This window comes from Enhydra lutris, unplaced genomic scaffold (genome assembly GCF_002288905.1).
Source record: "Enhydra lutris kenyoni isolate GAN:26980312 unplaced genomic scaffold, ASM228890v2 scaffoldscaffold89, whole genome shotgun sequence".
NCBI lineage: Eukaryota > Metazoa > Chordata > Mammalia > Carnivora > Mustelidae > Enhydra > Enhydra lutris.
In genome coordinates, this window is record NW_019154173.1 from 2,382,499 (window position 1) to 2,405,887 (window position 23,389).

At 45.1% G+C, this 23,389-nt stretch overlaps 1 protein-coding gene and 1 pseudogene across 2 annotated transcripts in view; both read left to right on the forward strand.

Annotated features, from left to right (window-relative positions):
- LOC111162152 (heparan sulfate 6-O-sulfotransferase 2) overlaps positions 1 to 23,389 on the forward strand; it is a 270,709-nt gene that overhangs the window by 120,055 nt on the left and 127,265 nt on the right. The gene's annotated exons all lie outside the window — the stretch shown is intronic.
- On the forward strand, positions 10,620 to 10,927 carry LOC111162127 (annotated as a pseudogene).

A 23,389-nucleotide genomic window follows, 5' to 3' on the forward strand; every position in this document is an offset into this window, starting at 1 on the left:
AAAAAAAAAAAAAAAAAAAAAAAAAAAAAAAAAAGCGCTAACTTGAAAAGATACATGTACCCCTATATTTATTGCAGCATTAGTTATGATAGCCAAGATATAGAAATGATCTAAATGTCCAATAAGAGATAAATGACTAAGGAAAATGTGGTGTGTGTGTGTGTGTGTGTGTGTGTGCGCGTAATGGAATATCACTCAGCCATAAAAAGAATGAAATCTTGCGATTTGCAACAACATGGTTGGACCTAGAGGATACAATGCTAAGTGAAATAAATCATTCAGAGAGAGACAAATACTATATGATTTCATTCATGTGTGTAACCAAAGAACAAAACAAATGAATAAACAAACAATAACACAGTACAGAGAGAAGACTGATGGTTGCCAGAGGGAAGGGAGGATGGGCAAAATGGGTGAAGGAGAGTGGGAGTTATAGGCTTCCAGTTATGGAATGAAAAAGTCCCAGGGATAAAAAGCACAGCGTAGGGAATATAGTCAATGGTGTTGTAATGGAGTTGTGTGGGGATACACGGTAGCTACACTTGTGGTGAGCACAGCATAATATATAGAGATATTTAATCACTATGTTGTACACCTGAAACTAACATAATGTTGTGTGTCAACTATATGCAAATACAAAGCTTTGAAAACAATAAAGTAATCAACTTGAATGCCCAAACTACCACTCCATTTGAACAGCAGAGCTGATGACTCTGTCCTGTGAATGGTTTAGGCAGGAGAACACAGTGGGCACAGCTAGAGATGTCAACACCATGAAGTATAATGACTCAGGGGCTTTGACCTCTTCCCCCAGGATGAGGCCAAGAAGAGCTCTTGGGCTTCCAGCCTCCAGGGCATGTGTTTCCTTTGGACCAGGTGGTGGTCGGTTTTCAGGGATCTGCACCTGCTCAATACAGAGTTCTGAGCAATGGGTGGTGGGAGTGGACACGGTTGACCCCGGGGCCATTTTGAGTCTGTGGCTGGGCCAGAATGTTGGCAACGCCCACAGAACTGTTGAGGCTCCTGAGCTCAGGGAAGAAGGCCGAGTAAGAAAACCATCTGTCACTAGTCCTTTAGCCATGTTTATTCACCGAACTCACACTTTTATAACAGGCAGAGGATCAAAGGTATAAATAAAGCCAATTATTTGAGTTTGCCATTGATTTTCATGTATAAATTCTCAATATAGTTTTGATTTAAGAATTAAAAATAATGGCCTGGAGTTTTGCATTCTGCTGTGGCAGTTATACAGTTGGCCAGCAAGAGCCTTGTGCTCAGAGGTTTTCTCTTCTCAGAAGGGAGCCTGTGTTAACAGTCATGCCTGCTGATGAAGAAAAGCTCCTGTTTTCCAGGTGCTTGTGTTGTGTCAGGCGTTGTCGAAGTGTTTACTAATGTGACCTCATTTAATGCCACTGGTAGTTCTGTGAAGTACATTCCTCTTTTTAGGCACATGTTACAGATGGGGAAACTGAGGCTCAGGGATTCACTTGTCCAGGACACCAGCTGATAATTCTAAGGAATTCTTGAAATTCTAAGGCAAAGCTGTCTGACTTCCTCCCCTATTCTTTGTACCACATTTGGAAATTTCTGTGGGGAGGTTTGTTTGGAGGGCTGTCCATTGGGCAGTAAGTGTCTTGCAGACCCGGCTGGACTGGAGACCCGGAGCTAGAGCAGGAAACCAGGAGTGCAGGTGAAAGGGAACAATTTCCTGGGAGACCAGGAAAACCAAAAAGGAAGGTCTAGCTTGTAGGGGGCCAGAGAAGGCAAGACTTAGGGGAGAAGCTGACGGCTTCACTAACCAAGTAGAGAGAGACTTGGGCCTCAGAGGAAATGGACAGAGAGACTGTAAGTGGGCAGGGCGGGCAGCCTGGCTCCCTCTGAACGTCCCTTTCACCCGGCTTCCTTCCCATGCAGCCCCGGTGTGCAGGGCCACTCGACCACGTTCTGCCAAAGGACTGAATGGGGGTGGGGTGTTTAGGTTAATTAGTAAGGCTGTATCCTCTAGGGAGATCCCAAACTTGGGTGCGTTGACTAGACGGAAAGGAGAGTGTGCCAGCCCCCTTCTGATTGGTCTCCCTTCCCTGATCTGGTCCTGTTTACTTCTGGCCATTGTCATTGCTTGGAAGATTGGAGCCCCTCTTCCTTAGGCCTGGAGACATCACAATGGCTCAGTCTAGTGTTTTTGTGTGCAGAACACTGGGCGCCAAGCTGAAGGCGCCTTCCTGGTGATCCACTGTGTCCTGGGCCTGGGAGCATCAGAGTGACTTTTCTTTTTCTTTTAAAGATTTTATTTATTTATTTGACAGAGAGAGAGAAAGCACAAGCTGGTAGAGCTTCAGGCAGAGGGCAGAGGGAGAGGGAGAAGCAGAGAGTCCCGCCGAGCAGAGAGCCTGATGTGGGACTCGATCTCAGGACCCCGGGATCATGTCCTGAGCTGAAGGCAGACACTTAACTGACTGAGCCCCCAGAAACCCCCAGAGTGACTTTTCACATCTTATCACTGTCCTTGGAGATAGTAATTGAGTAACAAGTCTTCTCAGAGAGGGAACAGCTTGTCTGCTCTGCTTTTCGACTCGCAAAGTTTATGTCAGAAGGAAGGTTTCTTTTCCAAGGGAGGTGTTACTATTTCCCAGGGTCCCCCTCATCTGTGCAACTAATGAGAAGGCAGGTAGCTTTACTGCAGAAGCACAAAGTGTGAGGACAGAGACAAGATGCTTCTGCTTTGCCCTTCAGATCGAAGATAGGAGTAGTGTGACACCAACTTAGTGAGCTATGTTGCCATCATTGTGTCTCCTGGTCTTTAGACAGAAGCGGTAGGCAGATGACATAAATGACTGTCATTCTTTCTACGTGTCTGAGGTTTGGTTTGTCTGCTCATTCGGCGAGTTTTCCATTAGCCGTGCAGCATCACAATCGTTTTCTGGTACCACGTATGGCTTTATTCATCATCGTCTCCAGCCTTCCACACATGCCCCCATTAAAGAGATTTCTCTAATTACGTGTTATGCAGGTGTTTTGTATTACAAACAATGTTTAATTGTATTCGTTCGGAACAGGTTGCAATTAAAATCTATAAACCATTTAAGCCTCTCTAAAAGCTCCACCGTCTACCTTTCAGCTTAGCATTAATATTTACCCTAGAGAGAAAAAACATCTCATCCTGTATTTCTCTGATGTATGTACCATTTCTGTTATTAATAAAAACAAAAGACACATGTTTAATTGGATCCCTTAGGTATTGATTAAAAAAAGAGTTGGATTCCTCCCTTGCCACGGTGGTTCCATAGGGCATCCCTGAACCATCCTTTGTTTCGATCCTTTGAGGGTTCACATGCTGAATGTTTTCCTTCCAACTACCATGCTGAGAGCTTACCAAATGCTGTGCCCTTGAGTGTGGGCAGCAGAAGTTCTCTGAGAGAGGGGAGGTCTGCAGCCCGCGCGGGCCCGAAGAGAAGGCCACCTCGAGCTCTCTTCCCATGTTGGGCAAAGGGAGGAAGAAAACAGCAGCCATTTGGCACCAAAATCCTGCTCACCTGGGGGTTCGGACTGTTGGAAGTTAACTGTGTAATACATCCGAGGACAGTTCCAACGAGCCCTTTTCCCGACTCAAAAGTGTTACTATTTCTTTCGATACTTTATCTCATAATCAATATTCAATTTTCAAGGCAGTGAAACTAATCAGAATAGCAGATGAACCCAGCACAAGGGAAGGGAGGTAGAATGAGTACATTGCAAATGGGGCAGAGCGGGAAAATAGGAGAATGTTGGTAACCACAGGGTGGGTTTTTTTCCCGTGAGTTCACTTCTCTGTGGGTTTGTCCTTCGAAACACCAGACACAGAGGGAGGAACAGTATTCAGAAAGCAACTGAGTTCTTGTGGCCCTTCCGTCTGTGGCATTGGGATGTTTCTGGTGATGGGGCTGGCTGTGTAGTTCCTCTGGAGCCCGTGATCACAGACCCTGGTGGGGTGGAATTCTCTTGCACCACAAGGCAGGCTGGGGGCGTGGAGGTTGAGGCAGGCATAGGGGATGGTAGCTGTGATACGTTCTGGAACACCATTCTGGCATCTTCTGGATTCTAGAGAATTGGTTCTCTCTCAAGCCCCATCTTACATTCATCTTTATTACGCCTTTCATTTCAACCTTTGCTGGCAGGTAAGGAGATCAGCGTAACCTTTAAGGTCTTCACAAGAGAAGTTGAACAATAGCATTTATTTATGTATTTATAGATTTTATTTATTCATTAGAGAGAGGGAGAGAGAGAGTGAAGGAGCATGAGCCAGTGGTGGGAGGCGGTGGGCAGGGAGAGGGAAAGGCAACTCCCCAGCTGAGCAGGGAGCCCGATGTGGGGCTTGATCCCAGGACCCCAAAATCATGACCTGAGCTGAAGGCAGACGCCTTACCGACTGAGCCAACCAGGTGCCCCTGCTCTAATAATTTATTTAACCAACATTTACTGAATGCTTCCTGAGTCAGGTTCCTTGCTAGAGTGTTGGGGGCATAAAGATGAAGGAATTCTCGCCCTTGAGGAGGTCACAGTCAGCTGGGGGATAACAGAAGTAAGCCAGGAATTACAAAGTTCTTGGACAAGTGCCAGCATGAAGATCTGCAGCTCTGTTCCCTGAGTGCTTTGGGGGTGAGGGTGCTCAGAACAGTGACTGGACAGTGGCAGCCCTGTTAGCAGATCTGGAGATCTGTCCACCTTGGACTTGACATTCAGCCTCTGGCCAAATGCTTGTCTTCGAAAACGATTTTATTTTAACACAATCAATTTTTTATTATGCTAACTCACATGATGTATTCTATAGAGATTTACTAAACCATTTTTCCCTTTAAAATAACTAACTATATGTTTTGACATGCTTCAGGGGATACTTTTACAAAGTAACATTGATTGGACAATAACAGAATACATCGGTGTGAGGCAAAGCCTGAATCAGTAACACACAAACAACTGCATCTTCAAAAACATAAAGGAAAGCAAAATGCTAAAAATCATAAACTACAGAGAGGCAGCCTGGCATGGGGGACAGTACTTGCAAAGAGGAAGGCACAGGTCCCTGCTGGCTCTTCTGCTGAGTCCCCCTAGCAGGTGCCTGTTTCTCTCCAGACCTCAGTTTCCTGGTCAGGAGAATGGGTGGTGGATGAGAATCTCAGGTCACTAAAGTGCCTTCCCGGAAGCATCCAGCCTTGGGGACAAACTGCAGGGAATGCAGCCCTCCCTTAGTGAATGGGGCTTCTAGTCTCTGTTTGTCCCAACCCTCTGGCCTCCCCTTCCTGGCCCTTTCCTGTAGAAGGCCGAACAGAATGCAACCCTGGGATCAGACTTTTGGAGGAATGAATGACGGCTGTACTTTTACACAGTCAAGCTATTAGATGGAATTTCATTCTCCTTGTCAAGTTGCAGACAGGGGAAGGAGCCCAGAATTCTAATGGTGCTGGTGTTCTTGGCGAGCACCTTTCACAGGGTGGTAAGGTAATCAGTCCGCAGTTAGGCAGTCTGAAGGCTTCAGTTTTCCTCTGACTTGGAAAAAGAGGAGGGGTGGCGTGGGGAGCTTGGTATTACGGCTTCCATTCGTGGGACTTTGCTCTGAGGTTAACTTACTTTTTTCCTTCGATTGCGTAGTCCTCTGCATCCCCACAGTACCCATGGCAATCGAGGAGCGAGGACAAGACAGATTGATTCTTTGTGTCTTTGTAGCATTGGTGGACCACAGACTTTTGGGAACTGGAGTTGCTTTTATTCTTTTGAATTCAGCCCTATACCCTCCTTCAGTCAGGATGCATTTACCTTCCCAGAATCCACTCCTTAAGGACAGGCAGGTGGGCTACTCAGGGCATCCTAAAGTCTTCTGGCTCAAAGAACATAATGCAGTTTAGCTACAAACCCACCCCATTCCTACCTCTGCCCTCCTTTTTGTGATTTTAGCAGTTTGGGTTTATGGGAAACTCTCAGTTCCTTAACGTAGCCTGCCAAAGAATAAGAAGGCTTGCCAGAGCTTCACCCCCCACGGAAAACATGGGATGTAATTGACTCCAAGGAGTCCTTGCATCTCTTGTCCCTTGCTGGGACCTGAATAAGTCCGTTGCCTTGGCTTTGTGGGCCGGGCCGGCATCTGTAGCCTTCTTGCCATCCGTGGAGCAAATGGTTGCAGTCAGTTGCAAGAGTCCAGTGCTCTGCTTGTCCTGGGAAGCCTATTGACTTTAATCGTGACCATCTGGCTGGATGCCTCAGAAGAAGATGTCTCAGGGAAGGCTTATTTCACGAATTGACCTTTGTTTATTTCAAAGCCGCACTGCTGTTCCAACTTCAGCATTGCATTTTATGCGATGGGCACTGGAAGTACAAACGGAAGTTCTGCAGAGGGTGCTCCCCACGAAACTTACCAATCCATGTGCGATTGCCACTTTCAACACAATCGGGACACATTGCCGTTCCCCTTTTACTGAAAACATATGGTGGGTACTTCAAGCAAACTCTAGGCCAAGTCATGGTGCCATTAAGGAGAGCAGGCATTAAAAATGGGAAAATGGTATCCAGGTGGCAGGAGGAATTCCGTAGGTGGGATGGGAAATATTTATTGTTAACGAGCTTTCATAAGGAGAACAGAAACAAGTTAGATGTGATTTGCAGGTCTATTGGCAGGCAGGATCTGCCTAGCAGACGGGAAACTTGGAGAGGATTCTCAGTACTGTACCTCACACTTGACCCGAGTCTGTCCACCCCACCCCACCCTTCCCTGGAACATGCTGAAGAAGTATTGAGCATTGCAAGTTTATTTAAAATAACATCTGCCAATGGTCAGTAAGTGCCACATTCCCCGCACCACACTAATGGCTTTTACTTACCTTCTCTCGCGTCATTCTGACAAAGATCGTGTGAGGTGGGAGATATTATCCCCATCTTCTGGATGAGAAAATTGAAACTTCGATATTAAGTTGATGGAGGTTGCATGGCTAGGAAGTCCCAGAGCTGAGACTCAGTTCCAAGTCTCTCTTGACTTCCAGGCCCTTGCTCTGTACTATTTGGAAGTTCAGCAAGAAGGGGGAGGCACTTGTAAATTTGACAACGGATCACAACTTCTCCCAGGGCAGGGCTTGGCGCACGTCTACTGTGTCTTCTCTGCAGCCAGCTGGGTCTGCCTAAGCAGCTCTGGCAATGGGAACACATGGGTCTCCTTCACAGGAAGGTTTTAAATCTGTCCACACTGCTTCAGTCCCCAGTGGTGCAGTAAAGGAGAGGAAAGAAGAATAGAAGAGATGGCTTTGACACACCCACAGAGAGGCATCATCGGCATCCTCTTCCTCCCAGCCTCAGTGGCACAGAAGGACGGGATGGTCCCAGCGAGAGAGGGGAGAGGGGGGAGGAAGCTGAAGACAGATTTCCATTTCTTCCAGTGTCACTTCCTTTCCTTTTGTCCTCTCTGAAGTCCATCACCTACCGGGTTTTAGGGTATAGCCAACTGAGACTTCTTTTGGAGGCAGTGGAAGGGATCATGGGCGAAGTGTCAGAAGAGGGGACAGCAAGGCCAGCTTCACCATCTATGAGGTGTGTGGGACTGTGGGTAAGTCCCATAACTGCAGCGTTTGGATCTGTATGGTGAACATCATTATCCTTTCCCATTATGTGTTACTGGATCATTGTAAAGATTAAATGGGGAGATATGTGTCAAAGTATTTCAAAAGCCTAAAGCTCCACATAAGTATAGGGGATTTTGAGAAACTTAAGAAAGGGTAGTCACAAAACTGACATTGTCCTTTAAAGATTTTATTTATTTATTTGAGAGAGAGAGAGAGAGATGGGGGAAGGGGCAGAGGGAAAGAGAGAGAATCTCCAACAGACTCTGCACTGAGCATGGAGCCCGATGTGGGGCTTGATCTCACGACCCTGAGATCATGACCTGAGCTCATGATCTCCTCAAATCAGGAGTTTGAGGCTTATCCCACTGAGCCATCCAGGTGCCCCGACATTGTCCTTTATTTTAAAAATTTTTTTAAATTTATTTGACACAGAGAGAGAGAGCACAAGCAGGGGGAGCTGCAGGCAAATGGAGACAGGGAGAAGCAGGCTCCCCACTGAGCAAAGAGTCTATGTGGGGCTCTATCCCAGGACCTTGAGATTATGGCCTGAGAGGAAGGCGGATGCCTAACCCATTGAGCCACCCAGTCCTCCCTGGCATTGTCCTTTTAATGAGAGGCAGTGGGTGCTGTCCTCCTCCCTTGGTGGGCAAGCTTCCTCATCTTTAAAGCACATTTCCAGAGCAGAAGGTAGCCCAAGCGCCACGTTTCTGATCTGAGAGCTAGTCTGAGATGTAAATGAACTCTGTCTCTCAAGACACAGCTTTGCATCTATTTTGCATTCAAATTTATTTATCTAGAGACAAAATCGTGCGTTCTTTACTTCTACTCACAGCATATGCAAGCAGATCAAATGAGGTGCTGATCCAGCAAAATGGCAAGTAGCCTTTTGCTTCCTTGAAATTGCTAATTTTACAAATGGCACAGTGTTGAAACATGGCACGGAATATCTATTTTACTAGAATCTGGCAACACAGGCACATATGGTCTTGTCAAAAATGAATCAAACACAATTCGAGGATTATAATTAAGTAGTTGAAATTCCAAAAGGAATAAGTTAACATGAACAAAGTCGGATTTAGATTGCTTTTTGCTAGCTTTCTCTCAGGCCCCTTCCTTGGCATACTGTTGGCAACATACTGACTTGCTCTGAGAAAAGTTGAATTGTCAAACATCAAACGTTTTCACACTGAATCTAAAGGTGTGTGATTTAACATCTATATTCCATGCTTTGGGGTACGATATGTCAAAAAATCTAAAAGGACCAAGATAGAAGTCAAGCCAAATGTCCCTATGTAAATATTTAGGTTAAAGCCTTTTCCTACTAAACAGAAACTTCTGATCAATTCCCTAGCAGACCTGCTGAGATAAAGAAAGAAGATGGGGCCGTTATAGAAGGAAACTCTCTCTCCCCCATCTCTCTCTCTCATCTCTCTTTCTCTCTCTCTCTCTCTCTCTCACACACACACACACACACACACATACACATACACACACAATTTCAATCTCAAACTCTCTCTCTGAATACTCAGTCATGTACAATTCTTGCCTGGAAGACCAACGTCTAGCATAGGGCATGTGGAGAGAGTTGGAGATTTACAGGGATTCCCTTGGAGTTGTTGTGGACATGATTTTGGGTCCTGATTGAGAAGTCAGTATCTATACGATGAAAACAAATGTCAGCCCAAAGGTGGAAACAACCCAAATGTTCTTCAGCTGATGAGTGGATAAACAACCGAGGAACACACCTCCACACAATGGTGTATGATTCAGCGGTAAGAAAAGGAATGAAGGACCGATCCATGCTACAGCATGGATGAACCTAGAAGATATGATACCGGAAACAAGGCAGACACAAAAGCCCACATATTCTATGATGTCATTTATATGAAATGTCTAGAATAGGCAAATTCATGCACACAGGAATCCAATCAGCAGTTACCAGGTAATAGGGGAAGGAGGGAGACTGGCTGATCAGCTAAAGAAGATGCAGTTTCCTTTTGGGGTGTTGAAAATGTTCCGAAATTGACTGTGGCTATAGTTATGCAACTGTGTGAATACACTAAAAACATTGGCTTGTTCACTTTGAATGGGTGCATGGTGTGGTATATGGATGGTATCATATCTCCATAGAGCTGTTACCAACAAAAGTTTCTCTCCAATGGTTTTTGTGTGAACTCCCCATTCAGAAGCTTGGGAGTCCCAGTTCAGATTCCTGACCCCATTGCTAGATTGTAGGATCTCCTGGTTCTTCATGGTCCAGCTTGCTTCTTCCCCAGCTTTAGTTCTATTATCCAGAACAAAAAAACACTCTGGAAGAGAATGGATGCCGTGGTGGAAGAGGGGAGACAAAGACTTTGAGCTTCAAGTGGTATCTACATAGAACCACTGCTCCCACTTGGGTAGGCACTCTCCTGTCACAATTGGCACCCAGTTATTCCCATCCTCCTGTTTTCCTGGGTCCTTGCCAAGCCCAGATCAGGTCACTTCCTTGTGAGATTTAAATAACCTGGAGATTTTTCTTCCACAAGAGTGCAGAGATTTTATTAACGAAAGCTTCTACAGAACATTTTTTTAATGATTCATACAGGAAATTATAACTTTCATAAGAAAGGGGGGGGTAGAATTTTTAACCCTGGTTTAGCATGGCAAACTTGAGAATCGAGCTGTGCACTCCACTCACTAGCTCCTTTTCCTGCATACTTAAAGAAAGGAAAAGAAAGACTTTCTTGCTGTTCGATCCCCAAGCTACTTCTGGTTTCTGACTTGAAAGGCAAGCAGTCCAAAGGGAGGAAATAGTATTTGGACACCTGTAAGAGAAAATATTCTTATAAATTGGATAGTGATTCCTAACTATTATTGATGAATATAAGTACCTTTTGTTAAAACCTTATCAGTGAACACATATTTCTGGGAAGATTATATTACAGTTGAAATTATGAATAGGGCGCTAAAGGCCCATGCTGGAAAGCCAATATGTTCTTAATTCAACTAAAATATTTATTCAGTAAAGACTGACGGTGGTATGAAGTATTTAAAATGATGGTGGAAGCGAAAGCTTTGGTCATAAGAGACCATGGTCTACTTAGAACATTTTTCCTGCTTTCTTCCATCTTGGGTCTCTGTGCCTTCCAGCCCTTCACAGAACTTCCAGTTAGCGCCATACTGGGACAGAGCATCCCAAGGTTCACAACATCTGTGCCCTGTAGGATCCAGGGAAGAACAGGCCATTTTCACTGGAAAACAAGTGGTGGTTACTAATTATGGTGACTGTGTACTTTGGATTTGGATTCGCTGCACCTTTTTTAATAATAAGACACCAACTGCTTAAAAAAAGAAGGATGTTTTAATTAATCCATAAAACAGATGTGAAAAGGAGCATTTTAAGAGGTGCAGTCTCTTTTTAAAATGGATCTAACTCTTGAATTCAACATACCCGATATGTTTGTAAATAAACTTACTATATGAATCCTTAAAAAAAAAAAAAAAGAACAACAACAACAACAAAAAACCCATTTCCCTAAGGGGGTTCCCTGAATAGATTACCAAAAATGCTTAGATAATGACAAATGGTAGTCACCATTCCGCTGTCATTGCACTTAAATATATCTTAACATAAGATTTGCTTTGAAGAGGGTTTTTAAAAAAATTCAACCAAATTAAAAAAAATCAATTATACATTATGAAGTTTATTCTCAGCCACTCGTTCAAAGCCCTTGGGTACCCAAAGTGGTGGTATTTTTAGAGATATGTGTCTATTTTCTTAATTCATTTGTGGCTGCAAAGAATGATTGTGCTAACAGCATGAAAAAGAGCCAAATATTGACTCCAGAGATTATGCAGGGTGCCCTATAATTAGTTTTATGACCAAAAAGAAAAGAATGCCTTGGATGATTGACAGGATGGATTGAATGAATGAATGAACAAACAGATGAGTAAATATCATCCATTCACTCAGAAATACTTCCGAGAGCATCATTTCAGTGGTGATGAGCGCTCTGGTGATGAGCGCCTCGTAGGGACGAGCCAGGCTCGGGAGAGGGTCCGGGTAGAGGCAATATGTGACTCCAAAAAGGGAAGGCAAAGGGAATAAGAAAAGTATCAGCAAGAAAGACAGGCAGGAAGCCGAGAGAGTGAAGAAGAGAATGATAAGGATTAAGGCGCAGCTGTGAGGAAGGCGGGGCTGCAGGGCAGAGAATCAGCTAGCCGGCGTGGATGGGGGACAGCTGGTGACTCCTGAGAAAGTCTGAAGTCCTAAACCTTTGTAATCTGGAAAACTTGGTTAACCACAGTGACTCATTCCCCAGTTATGCCACAAATCCAGGATTTTACTGGAAAAGCAAGCAGACTGGCCCAGGACATTCTCAACTCCTGCTGCTGTTTCCACTTCGACATCTGACAGAGGTTCTACATAACATAAACAAAGCACAGTCCTTGACTTAAGAATTATTTAGGATGGCTTTCGTTTTGCAGCTAAAACCAGTATCGAGAGTTAAACTTTACAAAGTGATGCCCATACGCCGGTCACTGTTCTAAGGGTTTGTATTAACTCACTGAATCCTCAGAATGACGCCAGGAAGTAGAAACCATTGTCATTCCATCTTACAGATGAGGAACTGACTGAGGCCCAGAGAGGTTCGGCAACTTGCCTCTGGTCACACAGCTCAGAAGTCTTGCCATAGACCTTGGGCATAATCACTGGTCTGTATTTCTAGACGTCTGCGTGCAGTTCCAGGAATGGAACCCAGGTCTCCTGGCTCCCAGTTCACTGTCTTTTCTCCTATGCTAACCAGAACTCTGTGGTGCCCCCTCCGTGGAGCATCGATGGACCAGATAACATTACAGTCCCACAGTGACCACTAGTATGAAAACAAACTCTTCACTCTCCCTGTCTCTTTTTGAATGGTTCTACCTTTGGGAGGGGGTCAACCCAACCTACCCCCCCACCACTGGGGCTGGGCTGCCCAGAACAATCCCTCCAACCTGGCATTGCCGATTGGACAGTGAATTATTCAGAGCTGGCAGAAGCTGTCTCTACCCCTTCATTTCAATTCCGCGCTCACTTCCGAAGCCAACCTCCAAGTGTCCAGCCCTGTTAATGTGGCTCTTTGTAAGTGATTTAAAGGTAAATGGCTCGCACTAGAGGGTGATGTGCTGAACAGGAGACCGAGGTATGAAAAACAATGCCACGGAGTGGATCTCAAGGGCGTTGAGTAAACCTGCTATCAGGATTTTCAGAGAAGATTTGATTGGGAAGAAAAACACATCTTTGCTTCATCATTTCGAAGCAATTTCATGCTTCAGTTCTCTATACTTCTGTCTTCTGAACACTTCCGAGGGCCACACTTGGGCCTCAGCATCAGCCTGAAGTCTTGTACGATGGAGTCGCGGTGCAAGGGCTCTCTGGGCGTGATGTAGAGAGCCGCATGGGAATGCTTGCTTTTGATACAACATTTAATCATTTTCTTCTGCCTCAATTAAGTTGAAAAGACTCAAATGCAGCTTAAAATCAAAAAGCGTAGCTGAATGAGGTTTATATCAGATATTGAAAAGCTAAGATGTTCCCTTTCTGAACGGAGCCAGGGAGGAGGTGGAATGGGGGTGGAAAGGACAGAAACCGCAGAGCCTTCCCAAGGGGAGTGTCTGGTGCCTGGTGGGTGGCTGAGTCTGTTATGTCAACATTTCAAATGCCATGTGGTCATTTCTTTAGGACCTTGTTTTATGATCTTTGTGGTTGTTTCTCTGCCCACCCCCCAGCTTTATTGAGATATAATTGACATATAACATTGCGTGAGTTTAAGCTGTTTAACCTGATGATTTAATACACATATACAGTGAAATGATTAGTGTGATAAGGTTAGTTAACACATCTGTCACCTTGCATAGTTAAAGTGTGTGTGTGTATGTGTGTATGTGTGTTGAGAACATTTAAGATCTACTCTTTCCAGGATACAATACAGTATTGCAAACTATAGCCACCTTGCTCTGTGTACATTATGGCCCCAGAACTCGTTCATCCTGTAACCGGAAGTTGGTAGCCTTCGACCAGGATCTTGCCATTTCCCACTCTCCTAGCCCCTGGCAACCATCTTTCCTATCTCTGTTTCTCTGTGAGTTTCGCTTTTTCTGATGCCACACATTAGTGAGACCGGACAGTGTTTGTCTTTCTTTGTCTGACTTATCTCTGTGAGCAGAATGCCCTCAAGGTCTAACCGTGTTGCAAATGGCGGGATTTTGTGGGATTGTTTCTTGGTGTGATGCCAGCCTGAGCAAATGTGGTTTCCTTCAGTGGTGTGGTTGGCGCCTGCTGCGGGAGTGGAGAAAGGGTCCTCTTGGTTCTCCTACACGCACTGTGTCCTAGACTCCATGCTTGGGTGTCACACATAGATCGGAACAGGGCTCCCCGCTCTATATGCACATCAGCATCTCCCGGGGAGCTTTTCCAAAAGTGCTCAGACTCATGCTCCATCTCGTAAGATTCGGATTCATTTGGTCGAGGGTGGGGGTCTGGGCATTTATAATTTTCAAAGCTCCCCAGGTGATTCCAAGGGGCAGCCCATGTGGGGAATCTCTGACTTAGAGGGTCTCATTGAATTTGGGGGAACTTTTCCTGCTCTGCTTCACTCACCCTTTTGACCTTTGGGGGAGAGTCCCATTCTTCATTGTGACAGGGGCGAGAAGTGTGTCTGGTGGTCTCAATCCTCAGAATACATGAGCCAAATCCCTTCGGAACCTTCGACTAGTGGTTTGGATGGCCTCCATTTCATGCCTCTCTTTCCGGCTGGTATTTCCAGCTTTGCCAAAGCCCATTTTTGGTAACCTTGCTTTCTGCACACCTTAAGAGAGATTGTTTGCCTTTGTAACTTCTCAGTGTGGAAGGATTTTTAGGAGGCCCCAAGAAAAGAAACCTTCATCTTCCTTCCATTCAAGGCTTCATTCCCGGGACGTTCTGAGACAATGCAGGCCTTCTTCCGCTCTCCCTGGCCAGCCTTCCTGGAGAGGATTTCTGAAGGCAGAGCTCGTGGGGCCTGAGGGGGGCGTTCCTGAGCGGCAATTCCAGACCGAAATTCCCTGGCTCTGAGTCTCCCTGGGAAGCCCCTGCGGAGGCCCAGGTGTGCACCGAGGTGAAAGAAACCTATTGTGGAGGGATTGTGCTCTGCCAGGGACCTCAGGGCCCGGTCTGGGGCAGTGAGGGAGGAGAGGAAGGGGAAAGCATCTCCGGCTGCTTCAGGTGGCCGTGAATGACGTTGGCAAACAAGGTCTGGGGCTGCGGAAGGAGACAGCGCACGTCTGTGCAGGTTTCAGGGTCCTGACAAAGTGAAAATTTCAAGAGAGATTTACAGACACGCTCCCCGCCCACCATAGATGTCTCTGTCACGACTGTGAGTTTGCAAAGCACTACTGGCATTATTTCACATCTCTGTGACTTAGAAAGTGAGATGGAACCCTTTTGGGGCACTTACCACATGCCAAACAGTGGTATACATACATTCACCCATATGCTACTTTAGTCACTAATTTAATCCTCATAGTACCCCATGAGAGACCTATGCTTATTGCTTTGTGGATTCAGAAACCAAGGCTCAGATCGTTGATATGACTTGCCCAAGGTCATACAGACTGGACAAGGACCCAGGCCAGTCTAACATGTAATTGAAGTTGGTCCCTTCCTGGGAAACACAGAATAACTCTCTTTCCTCTTTGACATCATCTGTCATGACCCTCCTCCCCCTTGTCTTCTTTTTAACATAAACACCTTCTGTTTCTTCAAATTATTTTTAATGAATATTCCCTAGATTTGCCCTTTCCAGAGTCTTACCTTCCATTCTTCATTTGTTTCCTGATAACTGGCTTCTTTTCCAATATCTCCAGTGGAACTATCTTCCCCTAGGTCACTGATGACCAGATTGTCAAACCCAACCCTGATCAACCCATATCCAGCCTGTGTCCATAGCATGTAGTATGAAGGCTGACCACTCTCTGTCTTCAGTTGGGCAATCTCATTCATTCCCATCGATGTACCATCTATATAATGACAACTCCCAAATCTACCTCTGCAGCCATGACCTTTCTCTTGAGCTTCAGACCCATCCATCCAACTACCTGTTAAATTTCAGATATCCCATACGTTTCTCAAACTCCACACACTCCAAAATGGAATCCAGCACCAACCACCACTCCACCCCAATCCTGCACTTCTCTTTATATCCCTCACCATGGTTTAATAGTGATATTGCCTTCCATATGCTCTACCAAGCTGGGAACTCGGGCACACCCTTCCCTTCACCCACTTGTCTAAATCAATCCTTCAAGTTCTATGGATTCCACTTGATGAATGGTTTTCAAAGATGACCTCTTTTCTCTTCATGCCAATGACTACTTGAGCATGTCTTAGAGTATTTCAAGAGCTTCATAATGTCTCTCCGATTCCTCTTTACTGCACAAGTCTGTTTTCATGCTGCTGATTGATCTTTCAAGGCCCTTTTAAAACTGTTGAACCCACATTTCCCAAAGTACATTTCATTGCACCCTGGTTTTAAGGGATGCTCTGTGAAAAATAGGACTGTGGTCAAGTAGCTTTGGGAAAGCCTATGTACTATGCTCTTCTCCTCTTGGAGGTTCATATTGGATGTCCCGAGAAGTCATCCAGTTAAAATCCTGTTTAGCTTTGTAGACCCAGCATCCCAAATGGATTTCATCATGGAATCACCCTTCCTCCCCACGCTCACATTTTTCAGTGTAGGGCATGCTAACAATCATCTGCAGAACACCTTTGAAACCAGTCTGTACGTTCTGTTCCTTGGCATGACTTGTAAGGCTCTTCTTCATCCGACCTTTGCTTACCTGTCCAGCCAACCCTTCCCTTTAACTCTCACAGCTGTCATCACACACCTTTGTGTTTTTTTTTTCTGCTTTTCTTTTGCCTGAAAAGCCCTTCTTCCCCACCCACCTCTACTGCCTTCAACTCATCACTGAAGACTCAGCTGTCTTCTATGAAGCATTCTCTGACTCTCTCCAAGGGAGAATTGGTCACCTCTCTTTTTTAACTTCTAACGTCTGTATACATTTTGAACGTTACATTTTGAACAAAGGAAATCATTCCATTGCTTTGTGGCTTGGCATATTTCAAAAGGATTGGATTAGTTTCTATATCTTTTCATTTTAACACCATCCTTGTCTCCTGAAGGGAGCTTGGGCTCTCATTACTAACCCAACAGGAAAACAGTCCCATTCTTTCTCACTTTTGGAAAAACAGCTTATGTGAGAGGCCTTATAACAAGGTCTGGTCTAGAGCACATCTTAAAACAGTGTCCTTGCTAATGAGTTCAGATACATGATGTGTCCCACTGTGTGTTGCCTCCCCTAGACAGTGCAGTGATGGGCTTGAGTGTAGGTATAAAGTGCTTAATAATGCCTTAGTGCAGAAATGAAACCCAAAGCCACCTGAGCCCGTGCTCCCGAGAGAGAATTTCAAGGCCTACCTGCAGCTACTTTGCCTGGATCTCTCTCCAGTTATCTTGGGCTTGGAGGCCTGGGAGTAACGGCCCGCCCCATGAAGACAACTCCTCAACGAAGAAAGGGAAATATCCATCATGGGGAGCTTCCTTTGTGTAGGCATGGTGCTGAGTCTTTCCCTGCACAGTCTTACTGTGTCCTTACAATGACTCCGTCAGATAGGAACTCTTATTTGCTTCATGTCGCAGATGAGGACTTGAAGGTTCAGCTGAGTAGAATGACCTGTCAACGTTGGTTTTACAGCTCCAGACCCTAATCCTGTCTGCAGCACATCCTTGCTGTGCTACTGTGGGCAAATCACTTACTCTAGCCAAGTCTCCATTTTCTCACTTGCACAATAGGAATAAGACGTGTGTTTACCTGGTGGAATGGGTCATAAGGTTTCAGTGATAGGCTGGATGCCGAGTGCCTGGCATGTGGTAAGCACTCTATAAATGGTAGCTATTATGGTCTGACATCAGAGACATTGTTTTCAGCCCAGATGAAGGGAAACAGGAGGGCCATTTTGTGTTAAAGGAGAGTTTGAGCCCAGAAACTATTTGGACTATGAAAAGGTCACGCTTCTCAGCAAACCAAAGAGGGAGCGCTTCTCCCAATGGTTGATGGTCACGCTTCTCAAGGGATGAAAAGAAGCCCCATTTTCAGAGCAGTGGGAGAGAAGGCAGCCAGGCACAAGAGCTCTTGTTGGGAAAAGGGCTGGTCATGCGGAGGCTGGAACAGATTGGTAAAACTCGGCCCCATTGCAAATCAGAGATGGGCTCGGTACGTAATTCAGGCAGCTGACCTGTGCACATGTGTAGTGGTTTGTAATGTGTTCCCTATATGGGTAGCTACACTGGCTCCTATAAGAGCTACAGCTGACAAATATGGAGGGGCCATCTGGGGGAATGTGTATAAGTGCAAGCAGGTGGCCAATGGGGAGAAGAACTACAGCAATGGGCTCTGTAGTCAGACTGCCTGGGTTGGCATTGTGACTCTGCCACTTGTTAGCTGTGTGACTTTGAGCTACCCATCACCTCTCTGAGACTCAGTTCCCACCCTCATCTGTAGACTGGAGATAGAGTACCTAGTTTATAGGGTTATTGGATGGAATAAAGGAATTTATCCACATAAAGCACTCAGTGCAGACCGGGTACAATGTAAAGGCTTAAGAATTTACAGTTATTGTCATCATCATGTGTGCTGGATGTGGTGGGGGGTGGGGGTGGGGACCAATGTAGATGATCAGAGAGCTTGCGGAACAATCCCAAATGAATCTTCTCCAAATCGACTTCTGCAAATATTGCATTTACCTCCATTAATTAAAAGAAGCTTTGCCTTCTTTCCTTTCAAGTTTATTTTGTGGCTCAGATCTTAATGAGCTTTTTAAAAGACTATAGAGGTTTTGATCCAATTAAAAACTATCCTCTAAGATATCAGTATCTGACAGTTCCACCATACTCTTTCGGGCATTTTCCTTGAAACGATCGTAATGCGATATTTGTATCTAGTGAAAATTATGAGTTTTCACTAATTCTTAGATTAGATGGGGTTTAACTGCGAGGATATAGCCTGCACACTTAATCTACTTTAGAGAAGCTTCATTTACTAGATGGTCCTCATGGGTTTGGGGAAAGGATGTAAAGTATCATCAATGAGGTGTGAAGCAGGTTTCAAAGGACAGAGTCTCTTGTTTTCAGAATGGATTGAACTGCTGCAGAATCGCAGCCACTGCCCAGCTCCCCACAGTGCTGATCCTGACCTGAGCTCCAGCAGGTTCTTCCTCTCCCTCCCTTTCTCTGCAAGGCACTTCTGTGCTCCTGTACCTCAGCCCGGGCTGCTGGGCCACGTGGCAGCTGCTGAGTTCCCCACCCACACAGCAATTCTCTCTGTATTCATCTTTTGGCTCTAGGATACTCTTGTACCCTTATTTCTATGATTTTTTTTTGAAAAGTGTTTTTGACGCAGGTTCTGGAAAGAAAAGTGATGCTGATGATCACTCCTTTATATGTTGATTTTACCCCCTCTCTTCGTAAAAGCAGGGATGAAGGGGGTTACAGCTAGGCTCCTGGCCCTCCTGCCTCCAACCTGTTCTGCAAACGAGAGGCAGAGGCCTCCTGTCACTCTGCTGCCCGGAAGATTAAGTGGTTCCTGCCTATCATCCTGGCCCTCACATAAGCCAACCCACTTTACCAACCTCATCTTCCATATGTGGAAGATTTTATATATGTTTTTCCAGAAGTGTGAAATATGCTGGTAGCTGTCAAGTGTCAGGAAGGTTCTGGGGAACAAGAAAAGGTCAACTCTAGCTTCCTTAAGATGACTTTTCAAAAAGATCAAGGACTTTAAATTCAGCTTTGCATACTACTCCCTAAGTCATTCCAAGTTCGTAGAAGGTTAACACATTTATTGCTCAACCCAGGATTTGATAGCCATTTTTTAAAAAGATTTTATTTATTTATTTGAGAAACAGTGAGAGAGAGAGAGAGAGAGAGAGAGCTTGAGCAGGGGGAGCGGCAGAGGGAGAGGGAGAAACAGACTCCCCACTGAGCAGGGATCACGGGGCTTGATCCTAGGACCCCGGGATCATGACCTGAGCTGAAGGCAGATGCTTAACCAACTGAGCCATTCAGGTGCCCCTTGATATCCACTTTTATAGCTACTGTATTATGTTTGAGTTTACTTTATAAATTCAGTGGAGTTGTATTTTGTATGTTGAATACATACATCACTGTATCCAGAGGCCATTGTTTATTTAAAGAACTTGGAGAACAATGTTCTATGTGAATTTGTTATAGAGACTAACTTATGACTTGGTTATGATCGCCTTTATGTTACATGCATAGTCCTCTGTATGGTGTACCTAATGCTGAACCTCCAGTGATGATTATAGCATTGCTTCCGTGGGAAAATGTAAGCCATGACAATGACATGGCTTCTAGCAGTGAATGCATCACCAAGACTTGAGAACCGAGCCTAGCCCAGTGCTTGATGTATACAGTAAGAGTTGACTACATGTCTGTCAAATGGGTGAATTGTCTACAATCTGCTCAGCCACAACTGAGTGGAAAATGAGAGACTGAGACTTCTGTTCTCTGTAGTGTATCATAATTGACAATTTTAGACAAGCCCCATGACTGCTGCTGCTGTCCCCATTTCCTTACTTAGAGCCATCTATCTCAGAAAGGGCTGAAGAAGAAAGGACACTAAACATTAGTCTAGAATGACCTTCTTTAAAAGTGATTTTTAAACTCCATTACACAAAAAGGTATGATAAAACCAAACCCATCATTTTGGATGAAATTTTCTTCTCTCTACTCAACGAGATAGATGGTGACATATAATCAACATGCATTTATCCAAGAATGCTATCACAGGGACTCAGCTTTGTGCTAGATGCTGAATGATAATATTGCTGCTCAGAGAGCTTCCCATCCAGTTGAGTAGACAACACTTCCATGTGGGTAAATTGGGGTTTCCCAACCTTGGTGTACTTGACATTCTTTCTGGGTGGGATAACTTAACAGGAGGATGTCCAGTAGACCTTGTAGGATGTCCATGTTGTGGGATGTTCAGCTTCATTCCTGGCCTCACCCCACTAGAGGCCAACAGCAGCCCTCTCCAGTTAAGACAATTAAACATGTCTCTAGGAGTTACCATTGCTACATTTCCCCCTCCCTTTGAAGACTTCCAGCCCTATGTGGTTTGTCATGCAAAGTTGTGTGTCACTGTCAAAGGAGGAAGTAAAATATGAGGCTGGAATTCGCTGGAGAGAAGGGGCTGGAGTGGTCAGAGACTTCAGGTGGACCCGAGGAAAAGCTGGATGGGATTTCACTAAACAGAGAGGTCATTTCAGATGGAGAAAATGGCCCAAGTTGTCCATGGAGCAATCACACTTGGTGGGATTGTGGGAGGGCCTGGTGAGTACACTGTCTGGGTAGGATGCGGAAGTACGCGGATCATGGGAGATGAGCTGATGAAGTGGGTTGGTTAGTGTAAAAGATAGGCTGATGGGTGAGAACCACTGGGTTTCTGGGCAGCAGAGTGATGGGAGGCATGTGACTCTGGCTGAAGTTTGTAGGATGGGATGGAGGAAGGACAGATGGGAGCAGGCCTCTAACCAGCATCATCCCTACTCTTACAGAGAGAGGGCAAAGCAAGTGGAGCCAGACAGCAGGGACTCTGAAGATGGCAGTGGTGTCTCTTAGTTGCGTGAGCACCAGGCATCAGATTACTGACATCATGGGCTGGGCTCTCCAGATTTTGTTTTTCTTTCCCTCCTGTGCCTGAGTGCTGGAGCTCCGGAGATGTAGATGCTGCAGATTTGTCTTTGAAACTAATTGTCTTGTTCTTCACATTCATAGACTTCACTAGATCTTTTAGATTAGCTCCTGGGGCAAAAATCCATAGTCTTCAGACAGTTCTCTGTTCAGCAGTGTGTCTTCCAACAATTCTCTTTCCAGCTATGCTGTACCTGTCTCCTTTTCCAGAATTTTCTCCATCAGTTTGACCTGCTCTATCTTCCCTCCAACAATATGAACACACATTATTTGTGTTGAGATCCATTGATTACACCATTGTGATCATACCACTGTAAAGTGCTCCTGATTAAAACTTGTCTTTCCTATCTTGTTTTTGTTAAAAGTGTGTAATGTTCAGGTTGATGAGATGAACGATTATATGGCATGTAGGGCATTCAGAAGACACATCATGGGTGCCTTTACATTTTAATGACTCAGGGGTGAGTATGGTAGCCCATCTATATGTAATCGTCAGCTACATGTGAGTTTATGAAAGTGTAGGGCAGCAAAAAATTCCTAGGACTTTTTCATTTAGGACCTGTGACAAGTGAAAATGAGAGAGCCCCGTGCTATGGCTGCTGTCACTGAAGCCTGTGTTAGCTGACAGAGAAAAATTCACTTGCTTTGTTAGCCAAAACATGATTTCTATCACAGCTAACCTCTAAGTTATTAAAATGGAAAAGTGAAAATAGAAAATGGCATGAGAACAGAGTGAAGCCTTGTGGTTTGGTACCACGAATCTGAACTCGGTTGGCCTTTCATTTAAATAATGGGATGATGTGGGTGGCTCAGTGTGTTAAGCATCCAACTCTTGATTTTGGCTCAGGTCATGATCTCAGGGTTGTGAGATTGAGCCCTCTGTTGGCTGTGGAACCTGCTTAAGATTCTGTCTTTTGCCTTCTCCCTCTGCCCCTCCCACCTTCTCTCCCTCTCTTAAAAAAAAATAGTAATGGAATGATGTGACCTCAGCCTTGTGTTATTCAAGCTCTGTTTACTTAGGGAAGAAGAAGATACTATACCCCACTCTCTTTGATTGTATCCCATAAGGAAATCTTTTCAGTAATTTCACTTAGGAAAGGAAATCCCCAATGGCCCTTTCATGTATTTGAGGGAGAGTATGCTTACAGAATCAATGTGGGCCCTGAATCTGTGTCATGCCTTCTGCTGTGCTAAAGGATGTGGAGAAAAAGTGCCAAGCAGATGATCCTTGCCCTCAGGGAGCCCACTGCAGAGCTGGGATCATTGAGAAGTCCTGCATGGCACAGACCAAGGCTAGGATGGGCTGGAGATTGGTGCAAAAGTTTCCTGCGGGAGGTCAGAGGTCTCCTAGGCCTTGAGAAGTAATATGGGGAGAAAGGTCTGGGCGTTTTGAGTCACAGAAGGGAACTAACATTGTGTCTATAGGGAATGGCTGGATGTCCTGCGTGCTTAAACCAGAGAAGTGGTATATTGAGAGACTGGATGGACAGGATGCCCCTGACTCTGAAGGTAGGGCCTTGCAGGACTATTCCCTGTGTAGTCCATGGTGCAGAAATGGGCCATGAAGAAAATGATCCTTTGTGGGAGAAACTCATTTTACACAGGAACACTTCTAGAGAGTTCTATAACCCAAGTTTAAGTACAATGAGTTGTGATGATTCCTATAGCTATGGCTCACACTGATCAGTTCATTGAAGGTGCTTGAAACTGACCTCAAGTTCAATTGTCCATGCCTTTAGTGACTCATTCTATGGCTTTCCCCAAACATATAAGGTGTCCTTGGAATTTGGCTTCACAGCAGTTTTGAGCCACTGTCTGTAGGAGCTATTTTTCTTGAAGCAGGACTGTTTGCTCTTGGTGCTAAAAATAAATGTATGGGGTGGAGGATGGAAGAGAGAAAATAGCAGTGTTTAGTCAGTGAGCAAGGGGGCCCAGGAACGCTTCTCCCAACCCCCAACACCTTCTCCCTGGGAGTTCCTCCAAACCTGAAGTCACACCCATCTGCCAGAATGTGTAACGCTGGGTCCTTAGAATGCC